This window comes from Hemicordylus capensis, chromosome 10 (assembly GCF_027244095.1).
Source record: "Hemicordylus capensis ecotype Gifberg chromosome 10, rHemCap1.1.pri, whole genome shotgun sequence".
Classification (NCBI taxonomy): Eukaryota; Metazoa; Chordata; class Lepidosauria; order Squamata; family Cordylidae; genus Hemicordylus; species Hemicordylus capensis.
The window spans coordinates 2924621-2939576 of record NC_069666.1 but is presented as its reverse complement, the minus strand read 5'-3'; positions in this window follow the sequence as shown (position 1 = coordinate 2939576).

Here is a 14956-nt window from a genome sequence, read left to right as displayed (position 1 = left end):
CAATGACATCATGGCCAGGGAGGGGCTGGTCGTAGAGCATCTGGGGCAGGGAGGATGCCGTCCACGAGCTTGGAAATTTGGCCATCCTGGAAACCCCCCACCCAAAAAAACCTGGGTATAACTCCTCTTGTCTAGCAACCGGGAGGCATGTATCAGGCACAATTTCCTAGTGTTTATAGCTGTCTATCCACTTAAGCTTCAACCCTAAATCTGTTCTGCAGATGACAATTCCCTGCAAGCTCATTGGAGGCTCCCTTTTAAAACGGATTAAACGCCTCCAGACCAGAATGATCCAAGAATGCTGAAATAAATGAGCTTGACCATCCCACATCCCTCCTGTAACTTAATCCATCCTCCTAAGATTGGACAGCCTCTGGGACCAATGCGAAGAAAAACAAAGAGCTTGGTCATATAGCCTGTGTTGTCTGCAATCAGACAGGCATGTCGCCAGAAATACTCATGTCCTAGTGAAGTCCTCCAAAGTACAAGCTGCTCTGCTGTAATATGGAGGCACACAGGCCAATATATCCTGGATAAACACCAAGGGGATGTAGGGATTATTTTTATAATGAAGTTCCTAGTCCTCAAGGTGCTGGAGATAAAAAATACAAGCTTTCGTTTTGGTTGTGGGAAGAGCAATTGCAAGGTTCTGGTTCCTCTCCGCCTAAACAAGGCAGCATATGAGCTCATCCAAGTGGGCAGTCAGGGGCCGCTTTCACATGAGGGTCCTACAGCACTGCTGAGGCATTGCTCTGGCGTACTCCGTTGCAAGTGAAATTGTCATTGCACTTCCACGCAGCACTTAATATAGGGCTTGTTCACACAAGCGTTAACTGGGTAGGATGGGATCAGTGTCCTACCAGCTTCGGGAGCTGTTCACACTCCTCATTTTTGGCTGTGTGAGAGTAAAAAATGAAGTAAGAGGCGGGGAGCTTGATCATCTGCTACATTCCCACCTGTGTAGGACAAGCACACCCTGCCCAGATTTGAACCCCAACTTGGGAACGCAGAACCATCCTACCCAGATGGCGTTTAGCTCATGATCAGGTTCTCTGCCTCCTACCTTGTCTTTTTTACTCACACACAACCAAAAATTGGAATTGCACGCACAGCTCCCAGAGCTGGGAGGGACGCTTATCCACCCAGTTAACAGTTGTGTGAGCAAGCCCATTCAGTTTTATCCCTTCTACAGGGTTTATTATTATTATTTTGTTTATTTAAAATATTTATACCCCGCCCCTCCAGTACATACTGCTCAGTGCGGCTCACAACATTAATAAAACAGTTACAGTGTAAAATAAGACGAATAAAGTTAACCAAATTTAAGTTAAACAAGTTAAAAGAGCAGGGTAAAACCACATTTAAAATTACAATATATATTTTTTAAAGTTTCAAATTAAAACTTTTGTTAAAAGCTAAAAACAGAGAACTATAAACACTAAAGAACCTACCAGATATAAGCAACAGGCGAAACATCAAAAAGCCTCTTTTAAAATATGTGTTTTTAGTTGTTTTTTAAAAACAGTGAGGGAGGGAGCATGGCGAAGCTCTTCAGAGAGGGTGTTCCAAAGCTGAGGGGCCACAACCAAGAAGGCCCTGCCAACTCTCTCTGGTCCCCGCCAACAGGATCTCTTTTAGTGGCGGGGCCATGAGCAGGGCCTGAGATAATGAGCAGAGGGCCCTGGCAGGTTCATATAGGTGAACGCGGTCCGACAGATACCCCGGAACCAAGCTGTGTAGACCTTTAAAAGTCAAAACCAGCCCCTTGAAACTAGCCTGGAAGATTCTGTGGAGCCAGGTGTTCTAGTTCTGTAACACCTGGCTCCACAGCAAAAACCAGACGAGCGTGACTTGCCAAGGTAGATCGCAGCCTTGGAAGCAGGAAGATCCTGCGTATATTTACTCAGAAGAATGTCCCACTCAGCACTGGGAATCATGTTTGGGATCCCATTTCTCAGCTACTGGCACTGCTGAGATCTGACTGAAATCAAGCAGAACTTCAAAGCACTATTTTTGGTGACATTTCCAAATGTGATATGCTGCCCAGAGCCCTACAGGAGGAGATCACAAGGGTATCTCAACTGCAGATGCGTTCCAGATGATAAGGCTGCAGTCCTGTGTCATCTTACTCTGGAGTAAGCCTCGCCAAATTCAATGAGACTTCCCAATAAACTTGTAGAGGATCAGGAGTGAGTCAAAAAGCCATGCAGGGACTGATCCTGCCTCCAGATTAATGGAATAATTCCTACTGACTTCCTCTCCAGCTTTTGGAGGTTTGGAGTAGCCATTGCCCACATGTTTTCAAACCTATATCTCAGTCATAAGGTCTAGCAACTTATTATCAATTTAAAACGGAAGACTGAGACTCTCGGGATTCCGTATCTAGTGACATGTTCTGTGTGGGTTGCTGTGAGGAATTACAGAAAGCACAGCAAGCTGGTTATACTCTGGGAATGCTTGACACATCAAGGCGAAGATTGTCATGAACGTTGCTCCAACCCAACATTTGCTCAGATTTTCAAAATGTTGAAACACAGATTTGTGGAACATTTATTGCAAACACTGATCAGGATTGACTTACGTTTCATAGTCAGCGCTCGACACACCCTGTTTTACATTTTTAATAGTAAGAATACCTGAAATGTCCACCGTTCCCAGGTCTGTTGCTTGGGTTTTCTCCTGCTAAATCCATCCCTGAATTTGTACATAAAATTACAGCATCTTCTAAATCGAGCAAGCAACAGTATAACGTCAGGTCTTTCCCTCCGGTTTCTTTGCATTGGATATTGCAAAAGTATAAACACCACTCACACATGAACTTAGCACCCTTTAGATATTGTTTTTCATTGAGTTAGCAATGGGAGAGGAACTCAAATTTTGTTCCATTCAGCCAAATTCCAAGAAGTTTATAATGTTAGGAGAAATAAAGTTGCCACCTACCTCTGCCGCAGGGTCCTCTGGGCTGGACTGAGCTCCAATCCAACAAATACACTCCTTCTGAGCACGTCCTGACTGCCGGGGTCTCTTATATAGCCTTGCGTGCAGCTTAGGGGGTGGCGTTGAGCCACACAGATGGAAAACCTGCCCTGACAGCGAGGAAACCGGAGCCTTTATAAATCCCTTTAAAGGAGGGATTGTAAAATGCAAACTTTTCTGCAAGACCAGGAACCATCGTGAAAGCCAGAAAGGAAATCCGAAGTTCCTAAAGACAGAAGCCTACGGACTGCAAAAGAACATAGTTGCATTGAGACGGTTTGTGATTTCTTCTGGTTCTGGTGTCCCAGTCGAGTGAATCACTTGAGTCAACAGGGCAGGCCCCAAAATATAGTACAACTGGACATTCATATGGACCCCAATAGCGCCACCCACCCACCCACAAACAGAATCATCAGATTGCACAGATCCTGCCTCTTCCAGGTTAAAGGCACCCAAAAATTCTGGAGCACCCTAGGTCAAGGGAAGGTTATTGTTCCTCCCTTATAGCTCTTAAGACTCCCATGACAGAGTCCAAGGGCAGCCCTTCACACAATGCTCTGCAGTCATCTAGTCTGGAGGTTAACAGAAGGGCCTCGTTCTCACAAGGGCCTCGTTCACACCATAATTCAAATCTCAGTTTGATGTGGGTTACCAACATTCGTGTAATTTGTGTGAACCCACACTGAGGCAGGAATGTCAGATTCATCTTGGGCCAGAAACCACCTTGCCGTGGGTTCACACAAAGGTTGGTAACCCACATTAAACCTGGATTTGTATGATTGTGTGAACAAGGCCAAGGCCTCTGAATGCTCCTTCCATTTCAAAACTGGCTTGCCACGTGACATCAGGATGCCCTACGTCCATTGCTATGTGGGCGGGGGGGGGGGAAGCATTGAGGGGAGAAAGCGCCCCCCCCCAAACTGAAAATGTGCCCCTGAAGTCTCTGCAACAGTCACATTCCTGGTTAAATACAGGATGCAGTCCTATATTTTAGAAATTATAAATCTTACTAGTTAATTGCACAACTCGCCTAGGCTCTAACAACAACAAAAAATAATTATATACCACTTTTCAACAGAAGTTTCCAAAGCGGTTTACATGGAGAAATAATAAATAAATAGGATGGCTCCCTGTCCCCAAAGGGCTCACAAGCGAAACAGAAATGCAAGATAGACACCAGCAACAGTCACTGGAAGGATGCTGTGCTGGGGGTGGAGAGGGCCAGTTACTCTCCCCCTGCTCAATAAAGGGAATCACCACATTTAAAAGGTGCCTCTTTGCCCAGTTAGCAGGGGTCTAAGAGAGTGATCAGGGTACAAAATTCAGCCTCCTGGACTTCTATCTCTGTTCTCCCCCCGCGCACACGCACACACACACACACACACACTCGCATCACCTGTTCCTGCCAGTTATTTTAACTAGGGGTCTCTGCAGACAAAGTCACTTGTATGTCCACAGGAAGCAAGGGCGGTCCGGCGGTCTCCTTGCTATGTGCTTGAATCTGAGTAGGAGGCAGAACACGAGCATTTGGAAGGTGTGTCGGCTGTCAAGGGGCTGCCTGCTGCCCACCCCTTCCCACCCACCCCCCAAAGCGAAACGGGGCCCAGGCAAAGAGGGGACGGCTGGAAAAGTGGCCCCACAAATAAAAACTGGCCTCTGCTTGCATCGAGTTCGATTTATGTTTGCACAGTGGAAGGACAAAAACAGATGAGATCACTACACTGTTATTACAATAACAAGAAAAGGAACATTTAAAAAAAATGCCTCCTTTGCGTCAAAGTGGATCCTTGTCAAGGCAGAACAGTTTGGTTTGTTTACTGGGCCCCACGCAGGAAATTATGGAAGATACAGTTGGGTAATACAACGTATTGACACAAGTTGCCACCAAGCAACATTCAAGGTGACCATGAAATATCCCACTAAGGCTGTGGGTGTTTTCCAAGTATTCTGAGTGTGGTCCTCTCTCTCCTCTCTTCTCTCTCTCTTCTACCCCAGTGGCGCACCAAGCTTATTTTCAATAGGAACATCAGAAGCAGCCTTCTACCGAGTCAGACCATCGGTCCATCTAGCTCATTATTGTCTACACAGACTGGCAGCAGCTTCTCCAAGGCTGCAGGCAGGAGACAGGAGTCTCTCTCAGCCCTATCTTAGAGATGCTTCCAGGGAGGGAACTTGGAACCTTCTGCATGCAAGCAGCCAGGTCCTCTTCCCAGAGTGGCCCCATCCCCTCTGGGGAATATCTTACAGTGTTCACACTTCTAGTCTCCCACTCAAATGCAAACCAGGGTGGACCCTGCTTAGCAAAGGGGACAAGTCATGCTTGCTGCCACAAGACCAGCTCTCCCCGCCTCATTCCGCCACATGCCTTGACCGGGTCTTGGTTTTCCCCAAATGGGAACAAACCACACAATCTGGAAACGAAGTCAATCCAAAAAAGCAGGGATGGGGCCTATCTGCATCTCAGATGGATATTCACCACCCCGCCAGCTCTTCCTGATTGCCCACCTCACAACAGGACCTGTTTCCCATACTGCTCGGGCACCTGTGGCCCATCTCCACCCCGCAAGGAGCTAGGGAGGAGCTATCCCTGACGGCCCAGGCCCAGTCGTGAGTCTCCACAACCTCCAAGCTAGACAACCAGACCCGGGCTGGTTTGTGTTGAGGCATCCAACACAGGTCACCTCCCTCCTAAGCAATCCGATGTCACTCATTCTCTTTGCAGCACGAGAGCGGTCCTCTTTGGCTCCGTCCACAGCAGAACAGTCTTAATTCAATTATTCCCAGGGAGAAATGTTCTTTTCCCCAAGCCAAGAGCTCGTCAGGCCAGGCAGGACTTGGCTGGAGGGAACTGAGTGTTTACATCCAGGTTGCAAAGCCATGGAAGTAGCCTCCTTTTCATGGGGGAAGAGGGACAAGTTGGGGAGGTGGGGCAGGAGGCGCTCTGGGCAGATGACCTGACAGATGCTGCACTCTCTTCCTTCGCAGGACACGGCAGTTGGGTAGGCTGTTCTGCATTCCTTCCTTTCCCACAGCTGCCAGAAGCAATTACAGGGAAAGCAGAGAGCAGGGGGAGGCGAGAGGATCTGCCAAGAAAAGATGGCCAACGTATAGAAGAGCACGATGTTCTCTAGCTCTCCCTCGGACAAAGGGTCAAATCCGACTCCCAGCTAACTCTCCAGTCAAGGACGGATGGGGTCAACGTTTCACGGACGAGGCAGGCCTGGGGATGGGCAAGGGGGTGTGGCCAAACCTAGGAGGCGTGGCATACAGTATGTGTAGGGGGTGTGGTCAATCAATTTGGGAGGCAAGGTATTCAATTCTGTCAACAAACATGTTACAAATGGAAAGTAGGTGCGTTCACCAGGTTGGTTCACCACTATTGGTATGTTTTGCAGGGTCCCAATGTGTTGAAACTGCACTCACCACATAGCTGAAGATGTGGTTAGGAAGACCTAGGTAGATCTGCTTGCTACTCCTCTCCTTAAGAACATAAGAAGATAAGAACAGCCCTGCTGGATCGGGCCCAAGGAAGGCCATCTGGTCCAGCATCCTGTTTCACACAGTGGCCCACCAGATGCTGCTGGAAGCCACAGGCAGGAGTTGAGGGCATGCCCTCACTCCCCTGCAACTGGCACTCAGCGGCATCCTGCCTTTGAGGCTGGAGGTAGCCCTTCACACATTCAACATATTTTATTCTTTGCCAAAGCTCCTAAAAATGCAAAAATCCCCCAGATTTGTGCTCCAAAATCAACATCTTGGGAAGAAACCCACATGCTGATAATTCACTTGCCACGCAGCTTAAAGTAAAAGGTAAAGTGTGCCGATTCCTGGAGCTCACAGAGCCCTGTGGTTGTCTTGGTTAGAATACAGGAGGGTTTTACCCTTGCCTCCTCCTGCGCAGTATGAGATGATGCCTTTCAGCATCTTCCTATATCGCTGCTGCCCGACAGAGTACCAGCAGGGATCCGAACCGGCAACCTTCTGCTTGTTAGTCAAGCATTTCTCCGCTGCGCCACTTAAAGAGGTGCCATGTAGCTTAGGAGGTGTTTAACAAGGCCTAGGAAGATCTGCTTGCTATTCCTAGCCAGTGGCCTCTAGCTGGGGATGATGGGAGTTGTAGTCCAAAACAGACACACCGCCTTGAGCATCTTGGAGGCTAAAGACATCATACACTTGACTGATTAAAAAGTAAATAATCTAATACTAAAACAATCCTTTCATTGGTTGGAAGCTCTATCTGGCTAAAATGTTCTGGCTGGGCTCTTTCTTCTGCTGCTGAGCACAGATGTTGCCTACATGGCTGGAACATCTGGCAAGACTATCTCTGCTTTGACCTCTGTTTGGGGTGATTTTTTCAATCTCTAGAAAATGAGATTGGACTAAGATAAGGAGGTGATATATGAAACCCAGATGTGATACTCTCTCTGCATCCAAAGCACCGCATCTGAGTTTCCTCTCAGGACCAGTCTTGACAGCAGTTCTCTGCTTGGCACTCTCTGCGTCTTTGTCTTTTTCCAAAAGGCAGCTGCAAGAGAGGAGCTGCTCTGGATCGGGGCCATGGCACGGCAGGAGGGGGTTCATCCTTTGCCCCTGTGCCAATTCCCTAGCTTAAACCATTCCCCGCTCCCCAAAGCCACCACGGTTAGATGGAGAGGGCTTTTGGGTCCCTAGGTTTCTCCTTCCACATTCAATAGCTTTGTGGGGGGCAATCTTGAATGGGAACAGGGTGTGAGGGCCAGACACCCTCCCCAGCCCACACTGTGGCCCCAATCTAACAGCATCTTCCTCCTCACCAACACAGCCACTTTTTGAAAAGAGCAAGACATTAGCCCGACTCAGACATTATGCTGTAAGAGTGTCCAGATGTCTGTACACTCATACGTGTTTGTGTGAATGGCTGTACCTGTGTTTATGTAAAAGGTGCACCTGGATACAGTCCCTTCAAATGCATGGGGCAGATAGGGAGGGTACTTTGCACCTGCGTTCAGCATCACATGTGAATGACTGTACCTGTATACAGATCTCTACCTGTGTACACTGTACACTCGTTGTACACGTGTTGAACATAATGTGTGAATGGGTCTATTGTGATTTCCAATAACAGAACTCCCACCACAGGTCAAATTTGGCCTCTCCTCCCTGCCAGCCCCCCAACTCCAGGCTCTGATTCCTCCCGGGCATAAGGGCAACAGACAGGATTAAAACAAAAGCCATGCCAGAAACGTTTTGATAGCAAATCTCAAAGAAGAGAGCTTCAAAGAGCACAGCTGAAGAACCACTTAGGGATCTTTCCAGCACAAAGATTATTTTGTTGGCAAAGAGAATCCTTTTGTGAAGTTCTCAGAGGTTGGGTCTGCCCATGACTAGCCTCTTCCTGCTTCTTGACTGGACAGCGTGCATTGACTGACAAGTTATATAGCGTATATAAAATTGGTTTTTAAAAAGAATTCTTTGAAATAAATCAATATTTAGAAGCAACAGCCTTCTCTGTTGCTGCCCCGAGACTCTGGAATGCACTCTCTGCTGAAATAAGAGCCTCCCCATCTCTGACAATGTTTTAAAAGTCCCTAAAGGCTTAATTCTTCACCCAAGCTTTTTAACTGGCCTGTAGTTTTAAATTGTTTTAAGGTCTTCATTTTAAATCTGTTTTGTGTTGTTGTAAGCTGCCCAGAGACGGAAGTATGGGGCAGTCTACAAATTTGAAAAACACACAAACAAATTATAATAAAAGAGATTTTCTGTTGAACCAAGTCAGGTTCTAAACCCAAGTGTTGGACTTCTGTTTCTGCCCTTGTCACTTGCATCTATGCTTTATTGTTTTTTCTGGCCTCACTTTTCTGTTTTAGTGCATTTTGTAGTACAAACATTTTGGAGCGTTGCCACGAGCGTTATATAGAAATACAAGGGTGGCTTGCCGTAAATGTCATTATTTTTTAATGCACTCTCTTAAGAGGATTCTGGAATGGCTTCCAAAGAGCTTGTATGGAATTATTTCTTTCCCCACTGAGATATTTTATTTTTTTTACTATTTTTGAAGTTGTCCCTTCAAGCTGAAGTCACTCGTTCCTGATGGTGTCAAGAACATTTCAGCTCTCAACGACATGAATGTTGCTGGGGAGTCAAAGCAAGGTTCGTTCCCTTAATATGCATCTCATGTTTCCATTTCTCATCGTTTTGCCTGGAGAGATGTGAGCCATTTCCGCTGATTAGATCACCCTCTTCATTTTCCCTCTCAGGAGCATCAGGGTGGCGAGGAAACAACGGACTGATAATCTAATTGTCAAATAAAACCATTATGATCCTTCCATTTGATTTATGGCAGGGCCAATTCTTTTTGCCCCCTTGGCATCTTTGTACCTCCAGCTGGGCTTGATGGCGTATTTTGGACTCATTTTCACCAGATAATTAAAGAGCTGTTTGCTAAAGATTATCTAGACCCATTTCAAACTGGCTTTCGGCAGGCTATGGGGTGGAGACTGCCTTGGTCGGCCTGATGGATGATCGCCAATTGGGAATTGACAGAGGAAATGCGACTCTGTTGGTCCTTTTGGATCTCTCGGAGGCTTTTGATACTATCGTATCGAGCATAGTATCCTTCTGGAACGTCTGAGGGGACTGGGGGTGGGAGGCACTGCTTTGCAGTGTTTCTGCTCCTACCTCACAGGCAGATTCCAGATGGTGTCCCTTGGAGACTGTTGTTCTACAGAATCTGAACGTTTGTAGGGTGTCCCTCAGAGCTCCGTATTGTCTCCAATGTTGTTTAACATCTACATGAAGCCGACTTTCACAGCTCAAGGTAGGTGAGTTCTGGCTGTGCTGATTAATACTCACGGTGGAGGCTTAAAATTCTCCTTATTTGAGTTTAACTGCCATCTTGCAAAAATGGCATCATTAGGAATATAGGAAGTTGCCTTCTACTGATTCAGACCACTGGTCCACCTAGCTCAGTGTTGTCTTCACAGACGGGCAGCAGCTTCTCCAAGGTTGCAGGCAGGAGTCTCTCTCAGCCCTATCTGGAGATGCCAGGAAGGGAACCTGGAACGTTCTGCATGCAGGTGTTCTTCCCAGAGCGGCCCGGGGAAGACCTTACAGTGTTCACACATGTAGTCTCCCATGCAAACCAGGGTAGATCCTGCTTAGCAACGAGGACAATTCATGCTGGCTACCCCAAGATCAGCTCTCCTCCATTAACCATTGAAACATTTTTTTGACAAATGGATGTGGTCAATTCCTCTGCATCATTTGAAGACTGGGTGGGTCACGAAAGCACAGGAGTGCTTGAAAAGGAACATGGTGCTTTGTGGCTTTAAAAATCCATTATTTATGTGCATTTTATTCTACCCTATCTCCAAGGAACTGTTGTCAGGATAAGATCATGGACCAAGAGTCTGAATCTGAAATAAATATATATATATGAGAGAGAACACAGGGTTCTGTTCCCTTTCTGCTGCCGATGCATTTGACTGCTGTGCTGTATGACTTCTGCAGATGTTCGCTTCTTCAGGACAGCTGCTCCAAAACGCAGACTTCTCCTCCTTTCAGCATCCTATTAACCCCAGCCCCCAGGGTCCTTCAGGAGGGTCCATGGAGCAGAGGAGAGCCAGACTGGTCCAGACTGAAATGTGACAGATGTTAGCAAGACGAAACTGGCCAAGCCAAAGGTGAACAGGGAGGAAAGTTGGGTGGAATCCTCTTCCTTTTGGCAAAGGAATGTGCCCCTTACTTGCTGCCGTGCCGAGAATGATGGTGCTCAGGGTTAGTTCAGGCAAGAGCCCCAGCCTTGCTTTTGGAGTTGACTTCGTTACCAGACTGTGTGATTTCATCCCGTTTGGAGGAAACCAAGCCCTGGTCAAAGCATGTGGCAAAATGAGGCGAGGAGAGCTGGTCTTGTGAATTGTTTTAGTGCATATGAATAGCCACCTTTGCTAAGCAGGTCTGCCCTGGTTTGGATTTGGATGGGCCAAATTAGTGCTGCAAGATATTCCCCTTCGGGGATGGGCCCATAGATAGCCCATAGACAAGCACATAGTTGCCATAAAAATATTGCTGCAAAGTAAAAGGAAAAGGAAAATAAAGGAGGAACATACTCACCGGTTCTAAATTACAGGAAATTCTCGTAATGGGCCGAAAGCACGCACACAGAAATCAGCGTGAAGGGAGAGCAGCTAATTGGTGTTTAAGTAAATCAGCAAGCAAACCATGTCCTTCTTGACAGTCTTGAGTTTGAGCAGCTGGCAGATGTTCCATTCGCTCAGCTCTCCCAACGTGAAATGATCCGGTTGAGAAACCTTGCCGTCAACAAACTTGCTTGTTTGGGGACATGCAAGCATTACTGTCATGGGGACCACACAGAAAGACATGGCATTCTCCAGAAGCATTTCGTTTCCCCCTTTTGCTTGTCTGCCTCGACCCACACAGCCACCCATTTCATATTGCTGCGGTTGGCGTCTAGACCTCCACAGTGGTTTCCTGGAATGCTGCATCCACCTCAGATAGCCTGGGGTTGTTCCCACCAAAGGTGCGTGTCTTCAAAACAGTTTCCTGTCTGGAGCCATCTTGTGGTTGCTGCCGCTGCCTTCCTAGCGTGCAGACCCCAGGACCCAATGATCTCCGTGACAGGAGGATTAATGGAGGCCTGGACGAAAATGGCTGCTTCATCGATGCTAATCAGGAATTGGTCTCTAATATCAGGCATTGCTTATTTGGAAAATGTTTTTTTTTTAATGTGAATTTGGCACTCTTGGGTTTGCATTTCAGTAATGTGCAAGAGACCTGTAGTGTGAAACCAGATGTAACATTGATAGAGCAGTGAGGTACCATTTGGGAGTTGTCCCACCACACTGAGTTCATTTCTACTTGTTCTTCTGGATTTCTGCAAGTTCACAGCAGAAGCTGTCTGTGGATGGTGTTGATTGGCTGGGGGCGGTGATGTCACCAAGATGACCCCACCCATTTCTACTTTTTCTTCTGGATTTCCGCAAGTTCAAAGCAGAAGCTGTCTGTGGATGGTGTTGATTGGCTGGGGGCGGTGATGTCACCAAGATGACCCCACCCATTTCTACTTTTTCTTCTGGATTTCTGCAAGTTCACAGCAGAAGCTGTCTGTGGATGGTGTTGATTGGCTGGGGGCAGTGATGTCACCAAGATGACCCCACCCATTTCTACTTTTTCTTCTGGATTTCCGCAAGTTCAAAGCAGAAGCTGTCTGTGGATGGTGTTGATTGGCTGGGGGCGGTGATGTCACCAAGATGACCTTTTGTAAGATGAACAATAAATGCATAAGCAGATGGACATGCATGCAGCTCTCGCTCTCTCTCTCTCTCTCTCTCTCCCCCCACATAAATACATATACACAGTGAGTGTGTATAAAGCTGCTTGTGCCTCATTCACTCACTCAAACCACAGAAGATAGAAACGTCATTTTGCAGGTATGTTCCAGACCTCATCCACACTACCAGAAAAATAAAAAATCCTGGAAAAATCCATTAATTTATTGGGAAATGTGGGGAAACTCTCCCATTGGAAAAGCATGGGAAATGATGCCTTCCATCAAACTCTGGCAATTTTCTTGGTTACTTTTACAGACAGGAAGTCCAGACTTTCACAGAATGATAAAGCACCAAACAAGCTGTATTGTTTCAGTTCACTGGACTTTGATCCATGTCAGATTTCCACAAAAGGTTTCTAAATTGTTCTTAAATATTTTCAATTGGCTTTAAATGTTCTGAACTGCTTTTAAATTTGTTTTCATATTGTTTTAAGTTGTTTGTTTTAAATGGTGTTTTTTTTTGTGTGTGTTTTTTAACTTGCTGTGCACTGCCCAGCGCCTTTGGATGGGGCAGCATATAAATGTAATAAATACATACCTAAATAATAAAACTCACCGAAGAAACTGAAAAACACACAAAACAATTTGCACTAGATACCTTTGTTCCTCTATCTTATTAAGTCTCCTAGAATTTGTCTTTTTAGGAGTTTTTGGCAGCAATGCCATTACATGCTGAAAACAAAGCAGCTATTCTGGGACTTTTGCACACAGCAAGCTTTACTGTGAGTTTACTGGGAGGTTTTACTGCAAACCCAAAGTTGTCACCAAAAAGTCTACGCAAAAAGTGAATTTTTTTACCCCAGCTATAGATCGGGTTACACTCTAATGTGCCATTAAAAAGCCAAATTGTGTGTTAAAAGCTCCCCAATAACTCGCAAGGACTTCGGGGTAAATCTGGCTGAAATGTGAATGCATCCCCTCCATTCCAGAGGAGATGTGAGTTAAAGGGCTTCAGAGGCCCCATGTGAAAAACTTCCGGGTCATCAGCTACCAAGGAGTGAAGGGAGAATGTGTCTGGTCATTTTGTGGCACAGCAGGAATACTTGCAAATTGCAAGCCCATTTTACTACTGTGCGTATGTATATATACATGCATACATACATACATTTTAAAGATGGAGAACCAACCTGAAACACTGGGGATAAGACAAGACTGATAGATAAACCAACTTGATTTGCTGGTCGACACCTCTTTGCAAAATTATGCACGGGTTGGATAAAGTGGACAGAGAAAAGTTTCTCTCTCTGTCACATAATATTAAAATCCGGTGTCATCCGTTGAAACGAAATGTTGGGAGATTCGAGACTGACAAAAGGAAGTACTTCTGTACTGAGCGTGCAGTCAAACTATGGAATTCATTGCCACCAGATATGGTGATGACCACCGATCTAGATGGGTTTTTTAAAGGGGATTAGACAAATTCATGGAGGATGGGGCTATCAGCTGCTGCGAGCCTTGGTAGTTGTATACTTCCATCAGGCATACCCCTGAACACCACCAGTGCTAGGGGGCACCAATGGGAGGAGGGATTACCCTCTCCCCCCGCTTCCACTTGTGGGCTTCTCAGTTGGCCACTGAGCAAGGCAGGATGTTGGACCGAATGGCCCTTTGGCCTGATCCAGCAGGGCTGTTCATATGTTCTTATGTCGCTGTGAAGCCAGCAGGAAACTGGCCTCACACCACAGAGCCAGCCACAACTTCTCTTTTTCTACTGCCCCTCCGTCTTCACCCATCATCTTGTGCCTGCTGTCACAATTCCAGGTTTTAATGTTGGGCGGGTGGCCCATAAGTATAATGTAGGTTTTCAGCTCTCTGGAGCAAAGGCCTGTCTTGAAACAGGTGGCAAGCAAGGGAGGGAGGGATGGGCGATTCCTCACAGCTGTGCCAGCCAGGAACTCATAAATCTGAGCACACAATTTTGCGTTTTGACAAGGTTTATTGGACATTGAATGCCTGCCCTCTGTACAAAGAGGCAATTCAGCAGTGGAAATCCAGCAGGAAAACTTGGATTTCTTGTCTCAAGACATGATGGAAGAAATGTGGGAATAGGACTCCAAGCCAAGGTTTCACCAACTGTCTTGGAAAAGCTCGACTGTTTAGTCAAATACGGCACCTTGTCCAGCAAATGGAAACCCCCATAGACCAGGAGTTCCTGACATTGAGTCTCTAAACTCCTTGTTGTACTATAACTTTGTTCTCTGACTGACGCCAAACTTGTGATGCACAAGATGATGGGAGTTGTAGTCCAACATCATCTGGGAACCCCTGGCCTATCCAACTACGTCTGGGTTTGAACCCTTCATTAGCCATGATGCTTACTGGGTGATTGTGGGCCAGGGACTCTCTCTTTCAGCCTAACCTACCTCACAGGGTTGTTGTGAAGATGAAATCGCACAGAAAGCTAGGGTTGCTGCCCTGAGCTCCTTGGCATAAGGGCAAAGACCTGGCCGGGTTTTCTATTCTCCAGAAGAGGCAGCCACTCCAAAAGAGAAGATGGGCTCCAGCAATCCCTCCTTTGCAAAATGTGTTTTGGAGCTGCTCAGCTGGTGTTCTTGTGTTTCTTGGGCATTTGGGATATTATATAGGCCCGCAGGGAAAGATTGGGCTACTCTGAGATTTTCCAAAACACTCTGTGTTGACCCAGCTCTCTTT